The following is a 13,686-nucleotide window of genomic DNA, read 5'->3' on the forward strand; positions in this document are numbered from 1 at the left end:
CCAGAGCGCATGTGGGCATGCAGGCAGTACACAACGAGTGAGGCTGTGTGTACAAAGCACATGGGGGTATGGGGGCTGACAGGAAGAGTGAGGCTGTGTGCATGAGAGGCCAACTGCATGCAGAAAACACCTGGAATAAATAAAGGCAGGACAGGGAGTCAGGCTGTGTGCACAGAATGTATGGAGACAGTACAAGAAGAGTTAGGCTTTGTGCACAAACCACATGATGGCCTGGGGGTGTACACGAAGACCGAAGCTATGTGCATAGAACAGACTGTCAGGAAGGAGGCTGAACTTGATCAGTGAACCTTAATGGAGAGCGATGCCATTAAACACATGTTGATAAAGCAGACAACAGTAGGATAATGCGCCTAATAAAAAGTAATGTAGAGGGATGTTATTCCCAAAATATAATAAACACTGACAGTGAAAGTAAAATGTAGCACGCCCCTTAAAATAACTAGAAGCACGGAAGAAAAGGGAAGTATGGCAGAGGAAGAGTGGAATGCTGATGTAAATGTAAATGTAAATGTAAATGTAGTTGAGCTTATATAGCGCACAGCTACCCGCAGTGGGTTTCCCGGCGCTTGCTTAGGGAACCCGTCCTGATATTCCCCTGTGAGATAGCAGGGTATCCACAAGGTGAAAGTCAGGCATCCCGCCGCGAGGGGCCGTTGTGGAGATTAAGCAAGCTATTGCCCAGAGTCGCAGAGTGTGAACCCGTGAGTCAAGGAGGCACCGGGGCGAGAATTATCGAGTCCGTGGAATTTTTTAGCCCAAGACCCACCGAGGCGGGGAATTGAACCCTGGTCCAGGACCGATCTCAGCTTCCAGGTCTGCTGCCTCTAACCCCTGAGCCACACTTCTCCACAGTAAGAGTGGCATAGACGGAAAATAAAGAATAAAAAAATACGTGCTCTTTGGTGAGGGGGGAGGGAGTTAAAGCACAGCAGGACTGTTCATGCACAAAAAAGACGGTGCACAAAGTAGGAATAACAAGCAGCTCAGGGAAGGACGGAGAGGTGACAGGCAGAGGCCACGCGTGGCGGACATCAAAGGAAGGGTGGGGGGGGAGCAAGACTGAGGGCATTGCTGTGGGGAGGGGGAGGAGAAATGCGACACGGGGCGGAGCAGGGAGAGCGGCGAGTGTGAAGCAGCAGGGGCCTTTGAAGTGAAGCTGAGCTTCACTTCAAAGGAGTGGGAGGAGTGCTGCTGGGGAACAGATGGCGATTTGATGATGTGCACGCGCATTTTAGGTCAATGCGCTTGCGCTTTGACCTAAAAGCGCACGGGCACAGCACCAAATCGCCCAGTTGGGTAAAGTCTGTTTAAGTCGCTATAGTCTTGCTCTGCTCATTGCGCATGCGCATTGACAGGCGAGACCTAAAAAGGCATGAAAGAGATGACATTGAGTAACCTGATGACCAAATATTCAAAGTGATGTCTGTTAAAAGCTTATGATACAATCGCAGACAAAAAGTCTTAGAATGGGAAGATTTGATGTGCAGAGTACTTATGCAGGTTCGACCTAAGAGGAGACAAAAAACAAAACACAAACCAAGCAGGATATCGTTTCAACGTGAGCAGGGTGAGAAGTGTATTGTCGTGACCACATGAGTGACTAACATGAATACTGCAATAAAATAAAAGAACAATAAACATATATAATTGAAAGAGATGGAAATGGCATGTGCCGGTGGTCCAAATACAGTACAGTATTGATTTACTCTTAACAGTACTAAGTGAATAGTGTTTCAGCAAAAGGATGGACGTGGCAAATGAAGCAAGACTCCTGAGATAGGTCATAAAACAGATGACATTACAATGAAAGAGGCAAGCGATAAAAATTGTACCCGCCCGTACTGTGGTAGCGTAATATAAAATATACGGTACACAGGGAAGGGAATCACATGAGTGATGAGTGATTCAAACAAACCCGAGCTCCTAACGTGTAAACACTAACTAGGTGCCGATGGTTCATGATTAAATCATATGCAAATGTGAACAGGGAAATGAGTCTGGTATGAAAGCTAGATCGCTAGGTAAATCAATATACATCACAGTAAGTGGCTGTTAAATACATGTCGGGTAGGCATAACAATGTGAGGTGTTATTATATCCATCAGTAGTGCATCAGAAACGTGGGCGCGTAGTATAGAGCAGAAGGTAACATTGTGAAGCAAAAACCTGGGTGACATGTGAATCAAAAATGACGTCGTCCGACAGCATTAAACCTGCTAGGTACCACTGATTCAAAAGTTAATCTTGTAAAGATATAAACAGCTGGGTACCGCTGAATCAAAGGTAAATCAAGTGCAAATATGAACAGGGAAATGGGCCTGACATAAGAGAAATTCTGCGTGATTAATCTACAAATAATGATTACGGTGAACGGCTGTTACGGACATCACCGGTAGGCAAATGGTGCATGATTGTAAACACAGGCGTGGTGGAAACCACATAGGGGTGGTCGCGTAAGTGAAAATGGCGAGTCATTCGAAAAGTGAGAACGTATCTCACAGGGTGGCGAGCGCGGTATCCTGTGTCAGGCAATAACACATTATGAAGCCAAAGCTGGTGCGGGGCCTAAACAGAGTGCCTGAGTGAGAGCTAGAATACCGTCTACAATCAACAACGGATACTAATATCGTCCGTCGTGGCACAAGTACCCCCACAATTTTTACAAGTAACGGGGGTAGGTGGGAGGGAGAACGGATCGGCATGTTAAGACACGCTAGTTGGGAGCAAAAATGAAGTAAGGTGAAGCGCGTGCTACCTGATGTGCTGGGAGGATGACCAGGTTCTGTGGGGGAAAAGAAAAAGGACGGGGTGAGTATCGGAGAAAGGGAATACGGGTGAGGTGATGACTGTCACTGGCTATGGGTCTTACCGTGGTGGCGACTAATGGATGCAAAGTAGGCCATGTGGTAACTAGTACAGTAATGACCGGGGCACCCCGTGGCGTAGTAGGAGAGAGTAGTACTGGATGGGTACGTCCAGAACTGTCCTAGGTAACCTGGGGGGAAGACAGGGATAGGGTCAGAGGGAGCTAGCAGAGGGCTAGTGCGGTCAGCATCCAAGGGGACGGGATGGCTCTCACCTGAGTCAGAAGAGCGGAAGATGCAATCCGGTCCGTGCGTCCGTGTAGCGCAGTCCGGGTAATGGAGCCAATGCCGGTATGTGTGCGACATGTAGATATGCCGGCCTGTGGGTGATGATGCGCGGCGGGGGGGCTTGGCTAAGCTTCCGATAGTGAAGCTAGACTTTGGGCGAGAGTTGGAAACAAGTGAAGACACAAACTTAACTGTCTTTGAAAAATTACTGCCTGTACCTGATACACCCAACACCTGCGCATCAACAAGCTGAGGATCGCCGGGCGCGAAACAGTGCGGTGACGCAGCATGAGACGCAGTCGCCGTGAGCGTGCACGGAGGCTGAGGATCGCCGACCGAAGACATGCAGAGCTCCGAGTCTGCCTGCTGCCGAGACTGACCCGAAGAGCCTGGTGAGTTTGGGGGGTCGGTGAGTGTGTGTGGTGGGGGGTGTGTGAGTGTTGGGGGGGAGAGAGGGTGCCTGTGTGTGCGTGTGTGCTTGTGTGTGCCTGTAGGTGCGCGTCCACTGTCTCTAGCGAGACCTAATTAACGGCACAAGCTGTTTACTGTGAAGCGCGTTCACAGACCTGGGTCGACTCGTGCCCAGGTCTGTATCGGGCTCGTTCACAGCTGTTACTCCCTTGACAGGGATGAAGGCGGCTATAAGTCTCATTGGCGGCAGCGCTTCGCGCTGCAACGCCAGCGAGACCTAAAAATGACTCTGGTTCCTAAGGACCCAAGTAGTTATAGGCCAATTTCATGGCTTCCGCTTCTTGCAAAAAATGCTGAAAAATCTATTAATACCCAGCTTTAAGAAAAGAAAAGCAGGACGTTTAAAAGCACAACGTGTGCTTTCAGATGATCCTAGATGTTGGTGAGTGGTAGTGATGGAATTCATGGAGAAGAAGGAGATGGGGCGCCAAGAAAGACTGTTGCACAGTGTTGGACGCGTGCTAGGACGCGTGCTAGGGCTATCTATCCCTGGGTGGCAGTGTTAGCCCCCTCCCGAAGGTCGGGTCTAGTTGCTCCCCTGATCACAGCGTCCGTCATGGGCTGCATTTAAGATAACTTCTTTCAAAAGGCAAACCATCAGCCTCGCATTTAGAAAAGAAATGTAGCAAGTTTTATATAGTGGGAACTCAACCCAAAGTTATTGGAGCAATTCACCTGATTATTTTTTTTTGTATGCATGGGAAGATTCATCGATTTGCAGAGAATCACAGAATGTTAGTCTGACCCGAGACAGAAAACCCATTGCCTAAGTTGGCAGCTCGAGCATTAAGCCACAACCTCTACCACAAGAGCAGAAGCATTTTTAATTGATATACAACTTTATGCAACGAACAACCATTGACAAAGCCAATAATCCTGGCTTCTTGTAGGAGTAATTATACTTGTATTATATATCTGGATGCAATGACAGAAGAAGCAAAATATCAGTCGGGTGGCACACTATGTTAAGCTAACTTAATTGCTTTTAAGCCACGCCCTTCATTGCATTGGTCATGCCTTTTGAGAGACACCCTAGTGTTTTCATCTCACTTAAAGCCCGGGTCTACATGCATGGTTAGGTTCTTGGCATAGCTTTGGCCGCAGTGCACAGAGACTTTACTCTCTCGCACATAGAGGATAAAAATAGAGGGAATATTGCTTGCGTGGTAATGTAATTAAATGAGTGACTGTGTTTATGAAATCATCCCCACATATTCCAGGTGTTGGAAGCCCTGGAGTAATGTTGCAGCCAACGCTCCTTGCATCGTCACTAAAAAACATTAACAAAGCCAAATAGCTCTCAGATAACATGAGATCTATTTGGCTTTGTCAATGCTTATTTAGACATAATGCAAAGTGCGCAAGCTGCTGTGCAACATGACAAAGAATAACACAGTCCAAGGCCGCGGTGCACTCTGGGGTGCCGGCGCTTTGCTCTGTTTGACTTTGAGCTGTGCAGCATGTGTAAACAAACACTGGCAAAGCCTTTGCATGGGTGAAATCTCTTGGCTTTGCCAATGATTGTTCAGGACTTGTGCTCTGAGGACATAGATACAGAATTCACGAATGGTTATAAAAATGCAGATCATAAACTGAGGCTTGTAAGGCCCCAGGCCTCGAGGAGCCTCCAGGAGGAGGAGACACAGGGTCTGAGGGGTCGATGCTGAGGGATGAGGGTCGATGACAGAGATGATTCTATTACAGGACCGGAGGCTTCGGATTATGCTTCTCTTTCTTATATTTGCCACTCACAGCAGCCAATGAAAAACGTTTTGTATGCAATAAAAACTACATTTCCCATGATGCTTGTACATACATCACATCCTGTATAGCCCCATAAGAGCTGCTGCATCCTGTGTCTCCTCCTCTTTCTTTGCTGCTCACGCAGCCAGTTAAGTGCTCTCTACTTTATGATATGATTAATGTCTTGGTTGACTAACGGATTTATTTGAGGTTAATGCCAGTGATTTTGCGCTCATTGCGCACTGTATTACATGCCTTGCGTTTAGTTCGCTTGATGTTGCAATGCTTTGCGCCTATATCGCGCTATGTTTCATGCTTGTGGCGTGATTGTGGTTTGTGGGAGCTGGAAGCGCACGTGTTACGTGCAGTCATGGTGCTTAACGAACGGCGCTCCCTAAATTCAAGACTGCTTGCTGGCGGCGCTCTGGATATACCACAGTATCGATGTTGTCCTCGCATGGCAAAGGGTCCTAGGGTATGTGTTGGTGATTTACGCTGCATTTCATGTTTTTCTTGCGTTGGCGCTCGCGGGCGCCATGGGTTGTTTTTACCGCCTTGGAGGGCGGAGCGGCTCCCGCTGGGAGCAGCGTACTCAAGGACGCTTTTATTCGTTACTTGGCCTGCGGGCATTACCGCGTTCTTGCAGGGGCTGTGTGCGGCGCCGGATGTGGCGCCTCCTCCTGCAGCGGAGTCCGTCACTTTACCGCTACATCTCTGCAGAGCTTCAGGGCTCGCCTCGATAAAGGCAGGCGCGTCGCCTCCTTGCCACGTCCTGGGACTGTGGGTACGGTGATGTTTCCTCTACGCGGGGGCCCCCCCCCCCTTTTTTTGAAAGGCGCTCTGTGCTCCCGCTGATCAGCGCATGCCGCGCTTCCCTGCCGGGGTCTTCAGGTTTGATCAGCTTCGTGTGGATCGGTCTACACGTGGCCTCGGGGCAAGGTCTGCTGCCTTTGATTTCCATGGTGCGGGGTTCGATCCCGGGTGCCCCGAGTCATGTCCGTGTTTTCTATAATGTTTTGATTTGTGTTTTCTCAACGAAAGCCAGTGGCGCACGCTATACGTGCAGCCATGGATTCAAATGGACAGCATAACCCTGGGTTCGAGACTGCCTCCAACAGTTTAGAACTTCAATATGTAGGAAGTCACTAAATTGTGCTATTTATTAAGGGATGTGTTTCACTGTTTATACTGGACGACAGTAGGCACTTGGCAGTTTTTTGGTAGCGCTGATGCAACTTTCAATGGCTCCTGCGGGAGTGGTGAGGTCGCTCTGCTTATGCCGGCGAGATTAATCCTCATGAGGGGCCTAGACGGCCGCAAACTGAATCACACACTCCTCCTGGAGCTGGAATTCGGCGCTAGAGTGCGCCATGATGTATTAGGTGAATGTGTTTGTGTGTTGATTTGTTGCTCCTGGACTACATTCCAACGGTGCTCTTTTACACGTGGCGTAAGTTTCCGGTCACTTCCATGGGGTTGTTCGAATTATTGCGCGGTCACGCGCTGTCTCCGCCAAAGGCTTTCCCTAGTAGCCGAGTGCGGTTATGGAGTCATAACGCTCCGGTGTGCGTAACCCATTTGGGCACAATTTGGGCTTACTTTGGGCACTTTGGCCTACGCACGTCGCAGGCGTCCCTTGTTTGTTGTTTGAGGTCTCAGTGCCTCCTGCTTACCTGGGCAGATTCCTGGTAGCCGCCAGGCTTTAACAAGTGGCTGGCCCTCGGAGTGCGCACACGCTCCTTGTATTTTCCGAAGACTCCCGACGCCCTCTGGGCTGGTATAATGACTACAGCTTTGCTGAGGAGCCGATGCATTATTAATTTCTCTGTTTTAGTGTGCACAGGGTTGGCTCCCCCTCGACTCCTCCATTGCACTGTGCCTTGCACTTCATATATATAGAACACAGATGTCCCTTGAGGATGATGTTGGAATATATGTATGTATATATATATATATTTCTATATAGGAGGATGACAACTACTGATAGGAGCGCGAGAGCCTCCTGAACGGATTATGTTGACAACCAGGTTCTTCCCGTTCTTGGGTGGTCAACAGGGCCTCATGTTTGACGTTACCTACCTCAGGGTGACAGGGCTTGATTGACGCCCATTTTGTTCTGCTACCACAATCCCTTCAAGAGCCCAAGTAGCGCATGCGTTCGTTTTTGTCTATTACTTATTATTTTTACGTTGTTAGTTATTGCCTTTATTCTTTTCCATAGTGTTTCAGCGGTCCCTGGCGTATAGCGTTCAGGAGAGAGTCGGGTTCTCTCCTTCCCGGCAAGGGCGGTTGTTCCGATGGTGGTACTAATGGTTGATGCGAGGGATAGGCTATCCCTCCTCAGTTCCCTCTTACCGTCCGAGTGCTGTGTTGTGCTCTCTCAGGTTCATTGGTTACTTAGAAGTATGGTTGATCTATCGTGACAGGCCTTGGCCTCCCAGTTCCAGACATCGGCGGATTGATGTGTTGGGATTGCTCGGTTATAACCTTCATGCATTTGGGCCTTTAATTTAGGTTCCGAGTTTATCTTACTCCTATGCGGCTCAGTGGCTTATCCCCACTTTACAATGCGAGGATGGATTTCCGATGGTATTAGTACGAGAGTTTCCCTTTGGGTGGATGCCTCGGTAGTGGTGTCTTGGGCACCGTCATGCTGTCAGCTTTTCCGACCCCTCCTGTCAATCGGGCTCTTTGTCGTGCACGCCTCTGGTGGCTTGCTGTTCAGCATGCACATTGTCTCGACTGCGAGTACGATCAGTGGATATGGGCATATAGGTCATCTTCATAGTGGACTAATTCCAGGACTCAGGTCGTCTTGCCGACGATTTTCATATTCAGATTGTTGTGGTATAACTCCTTAGCCTACGTGGCAGTAAAGGTTGGTTCCATCTGGTTTCCTGGTATTCTGACGGCTGGTCGCATCTTTCGTGCAAGGAGGACTCCATTTTGGAATCCCAATGCCCCTGGGTTGGCGGAGGACGGCTCGTTCTCCCGCCTTTTTCTTGCAATTTTCTCCTTTTTCTAATGTAGTGACGTTCAAGTAAATCAAGGCAGATGCCTTATGGTTCACCAGAGAGCTACGGCCCGCAGATTCATCGTTGCCATTTAGTAGGCGGGTCCGGGTTGACACATGGCAATGTGGTACGAACAGTTTTCCCTTGGTGTATGTATTCCGACTTTGCTTATTGCGATCAAGTTTCCGGTATCTACGTTACCTTCTTGGTTCTCGAACGCGTTCTTTTCGTATTTCTGGACCTTTCATTCCCTGCAGACGTTTCGGCGATAGAGGATAGCTTGTGGATATATCCGCCATTGGCGGCTTTGTGAGGACTGTTTTCTTCTGGTGGATTACTTTCCAAATGTGTACGGGAACTTCTGTAACGTTCTCCTTATAACGTCCATTTGGCCGTTTTCCTGCGGCTCTTCTCGGTTCAGGGCAGGTTGCTGACCTGGAGTCGGGTTTCTTTCCAATTCTTTTGGTGGCCTGCGTTTACAAACGGGACGTTTACTATTGTCAGGCTGTGTTACGAAGTATTCCACCTTCGGGGGTTCCTATGGCGAGGCAAGCCCGCGTTTTACAGGTATAGTATGTACTATTAATTGCCCTGTCGGCGAGGTCTGACATGCATGTGGTCAGGGCCTTGTCACACGACTTTGCACTTTATGGGTGTTTCTTCCGATACCTCATGGCTTACGACGATGGTTCTCGGAATTGCAATCTGATATGATTTTTCGACTATATGTTCATATGGTTGTTGATGATTGTTATCATTTTCTATGTGAGTACGAGGCTATTACAGCCGATGGTTGAGGGCCTTTGGCCGGAATGGGTGTTGGACCAATGATGATACGCAGTTTGCTCAAGTACAATACTTATCATTCTTGTTTGGATAATTCTCATGGTTGTGCAAGTTTTAACTTTTCTGATGGAGTTTCTCAGACTCTATTTAAACTGTATTATGTACCGGTGGGAGATTTAAGACTGTAGTTATGTTACTAAGCGTTAAACTAGCATAATCCGAAGCCTCCGGTCCTGTAATAGAATCAAAAATTAGCTAGCATTCGCGCCAAGAATTTTCAATTCTATTAAGGACACGGAGGCGAGGATTATCCCACCCGGTTTATTACAATATTGGTAATAATTACCCACCCGAATGTACTTGATATTCTGTATCAGCAGAAGTTACGGGTTTTTTCCTGTCTCATTCCTTTCAGCTTCGAGTAAAGAAGAAGGAGCAGGTGTTCTTCTGGCTTAAGAGACGTGATTCGTCCAGTTAACGATGGTGCGACATGTTGAAGGATGTTTCTTGAGATTCCTATCCGGGAAAAGGACTGGATTTCTTACTGTTTGTTCTCCATGTTGAAGGATGTTTATTGTGACTCTTATTCCGTAAAATGGACTGGATTTCTTAATGTGTGGACTGTATATGTCGAGCAAAGAAAGAGGAGGAGACACAGGATGCAGCAGCTCTTATGGGGCTATACAGGATGTGATGTATGTACAAGCATCATGGGAAATGTAGTTTTTATTGCATACAAAACGTTTTTCATTGGCTGCTGTGAGTGGCAAATATAAGAAAGAGAAGCATAATCCTCGCCTCCGTGTCCTTAATAGAATTGAAAATTCTTGGCGCGAATGCTAGCTAATTTTTGACCCCCCTCCCATCTCCCTCCCATCTCCCTCCCATCTACCCCCCTCCCCCCTCTCACCCTCCCTCCTCAGCTTCACCTCTGACTCACCAGCCTCACAGCGCCTGGAGATGAAGCCTCCGCTTCGAGGCGCCCCCGGGGCTGCAACTCCACTGCCTGCGAGTCGGACTCACTGGCAGCAGCTACAGAGGACGTCACTTCCGGAGGTAGTGCATCTGATCTGCGCATGCGCCACCCACTGGCCGCGGACTTCTGGGGAAGTGAGCGCAGTGGAGGTGTGAGTGTAGATCTGCGCATGCGCTAAACTCGGGTCACGCGTTGTGAAAAGAGCGACTGTTAAAACTGCGCATGCGCGCCACTTTTTTGGCCGCCGGGGTCTGCGTATGCGCAGTATGAACGGTGTGAATACCCTGACTGCTGCCCGTAGGGGTCTGCGCATGCGCTGAGGGAGCAGTGTGTTGTCCTGACAGCTGACCCCTGGCCCCATGTTCGCTGCACTCAGAGCAGGATCCCCGGTGCAGGGGTGAGTGCAGCGTCATCACTGTTTGTGTTTATGGGATTTCAGAGCACCAGAGAGGGCTGAACCAGACCCAGGATGAGGGGAGTCACTGGACACCCGGGGGGGGGCCGGAGGAGAAGGATTCTATGGGGCCCCGTGGGGGGAGGCGTATTTATTTTATTTATGCATTTTTATATAGCGCGGACTTTACCCGAAGGCGTCAGAGCGCTTCACAATAGGAACAGTAGTGTTACATGAGGAGAACATTACACAGGAACCGATTACAAAAGTAGACGTTACATTACATACGGTAAAAGTGACAATTGTGAGCAAATAAAACACATGAGGTAGTAAAAATTGCACAAGAGGAAAAAGTGACAAATGTGCAAGATATAAGCGAAAACAAGGTATAGTTAGAGGTATAATACTGCAATATGAGCTAGACACTCAGGCACAAGAACAGGAGTTAAATAGGCAAGTATCTAAGGCAGGTAGCAAACCGTGTGTTACAAGGGCCAAGTGGTGTGTGCATGTTACAAAAGGGTACCAAACACAAGTATATGGAAAATACTGCATAAAAAAGGCAGGCATTCCAACCACAAGAACACACAGGGAAAGCACTACCATGGTCATGGAGAGTAGAGTTTTCAGTCGTGGGAGGTCTTCCTTCAAATAACAAAGAGGACGTGAATTACTTTTGGAGGTGTCTCTGGAGGAGGAGAACTTTGAGGTCCCTTTTGAAGGCCTGGGAGGAGGCGGTGGTCCGGAGCTGAGGTGGAAAGGAGTTCCAGATTCTCACTGCGTTGCCTGAGAAGGATTGGGCCATCGTTCTTTCCTTCTTGAAAGTGGGAGGTTCAAGCAGTAGGATCTCCGCATTGCGTGAAGGTCTAGAGCTTCCAGGGAGTTTCCGTTTATTGGCCAGGTAGCGAGGAGAGGAGGAGTGCAAGGCTTTGTGGGTGATACAAGCGGTCTTGTAGATAGCTCTAGCCTCGAAGGGAAGCCAGCGGAGGGTGGATAACATCGGTGTGATGTGATCGCTTCTTTTGGCCCCATAGATGAACCGAGCTGCTGAGTGGAAAACAGACTTAAGTGGAGACAGGTGAGATTTGGGGAGGCCAGTAAGAAGAGAATTGCAGTAGTCTAGTCTGGAGAGGACCAGCGATTGCACCAGGGTTTTAAGGTCATGCTCCGGGAAGAAGCGACGGATTCCCCAAAGAAGGCGCAGTTGGTATCGAGCAGATTTTGCAATGGAATTGATGTGGGGAGTTAGATTGAGTTTTTTGTCTAGTATGACACCAAGGGATTTTGCGCTGTCAACAATGATGGGTTTATTGTTTAGTAGATTCATCTGATCCATCCATGATTGAACCGGGGGAGGAGAGAGTGAGGAGGAGAAGAGGATGAATTCAGTTTTGGAGGGATTCAGAATCAGTTGATGCGTTGACATCCAGTTTTGAATGGAGTCGAGAGTCGAACTTAGGATGGAGAGGTCATGAGTGGAGGCAACCTTGAGGTAGAGTTGAGTGTCGTCTGCATAGAGATGATAGTGAATCCCGGATTTGCTTAGGAGATTTCACAGTGGTTCTAAATAGAGATTGAACAAAGTGGGTGCAAGAATAGAGCCTTGGGGGACACCTTGACCTACCGCCACAGGAGAAGAAAGACTGTTCTCTATTTTGGTCATTTGAGATATGTCCGAGAGGAACGATGCAAACCATTTAAGCACAGGGCCCTCCATGCCCATTCTCCGCAGTCTACTCTAAACATCTTAATGCTCCTATATACGGACACCTGGGTGCAGGTAAAACTAGGTGGAGGGACTCATCTCTCCTCGAAAGTACCAACTACGAGGGGATTGAAGCAAGGTTGTGTGCTTGCTCCAACCTTGTTCAATCTATTCATGGCTGACCTTCCTAATCGGCTGGATGCTTGTAACTCCCACGCCCCCAGGTTGGGAGGGAAAACTATAACCAACCTCATGTACGCTGACGACGTAGTTTTGCTAAGTCATACTCACGTTGGCCTGCAACATCTACTAACTGAAATGCAAAACTACGCAAAAGAAAACAACTTAAAAATAAACTTGTCCAAAACAAAGACAATGTCAATTAACAGCAAAAAAAGCTCACAGAAACACTGGTTCCTTGGTGGCATCAAAATCGAGCATGTAAGCGAGTACAAGTACTTAGGGGTTGTATTCGATAGAGAAGGCTCATTCTGGCGCCAAAAAGAGGAAATAAAAAGGAAAGGTCTGCTAACTGCCTTAACGATGAAAAATCTGGCAAACAAACTAATGGGACCGACATTGACCCCACTATTGAAGGCAGTTCAGGCTAAACTTCTTCCCTCGCTAACTTATGGTAGTGAGGCAATGAGGGGTAGAGATGCTAAAGAGCTGGATAGGACGTTGGTCAAAGCCTATCGAACTATGTTTTGTCTTCCGTCTTATACGTCAGCAGCACAAATAAGGCTGGAGTTTGGCCTCCAACAACAAGCTTTGGCTAGATACGGGGCTTACATCATATGCTGGCATAAGATAAGCAAGGCCAATCCAGACACATTGAACTATCTGCTTTGGCAAGACTTACAACATAGGGAGTTTTCCCAAGCAAGAAACTACCTTAAATCAGCCTTAGATTCCACCAAATTGTCTGGACTATGGGAGGCGCAACTCGGCCAACATAATTTCAAAAAATTGGTGTGGAAAAGCATAAAACTATCCTCCTTACTTAACGACAAGGCAGCCTTCTCGAAAAGATCCCACGCCTGGATGACCCTCAGCTCGTACAAATCGCTCACCCCACAACCATATTTCAATCAGCCTTACTCGAGGGTGACAAAAATGAATTTCCTAAAGTACAGACTGGGGATGCTTCCATGTACTCAACATTTACCACCATGGTTGAGGACCAAAGGCCAAGCTGCCTGCAGACTGTGTAACAACAAGAATGGTGACATTCTGCACGTAATTTGCCTATGTGAAGAACTGCGTCAAGTACGGTCTCAATTTCTAAAAGATTCATTCAACCAGAAAGGGATCCGCACCAGAAGGCAAGCAGTGCTGGCCTGCTTTAACCCAGCGAACATCCAATTAAATTGCAGACTGGTAAAATATCTAAGGATGGCCGAACAAAAAAACGGGGCTAAAGTCTCTTCTCTGACTGCGTGTGAAACAGCTACCGGAAGTGGACAAGGAGCTATGGCGGGAAC

General features: G+C 48.1%; 1 protein-coding gene across 1 annotated transcript in view; it reads right to left on the reverse strand.

Moving 5' to 3' along the window:
- LOC144805611 (uncharacterized) overlaps window positions 1-10,192 on the reverse strand; it is a 59,749-nt gene extending 49,557 nt beyond the window's left edge. Inside the window, exon 1 of the mRNA XM_078672135.1 lies at window positions 10,068-10,192. The gene's annotated coding sequence lies outside the window, so the exon portion shown is untranslated. The remainder of the gene's footprint in view (window positions 1-10,067) is intronic.
- Between the last annotated feature and the right edge of the window lie 3,494 nt (window positions 10,193-13,686).

This window comes from Lissotriton helveticus, assembly GCF_964261635.1.
Source record: "Lissotriton helveticus chromosome 1_1 unlocalized genomic scaffold, aLisHel1.1 SUPER_1_unloc_16, whole genome shotgun sequence".
Classification (NCBI taxonomy): Eukaryota; Metazoa; Chordata; class Amphibia; order Caudata; family Salamandridae; genus Lissotriton; species Lissotriton helveticus.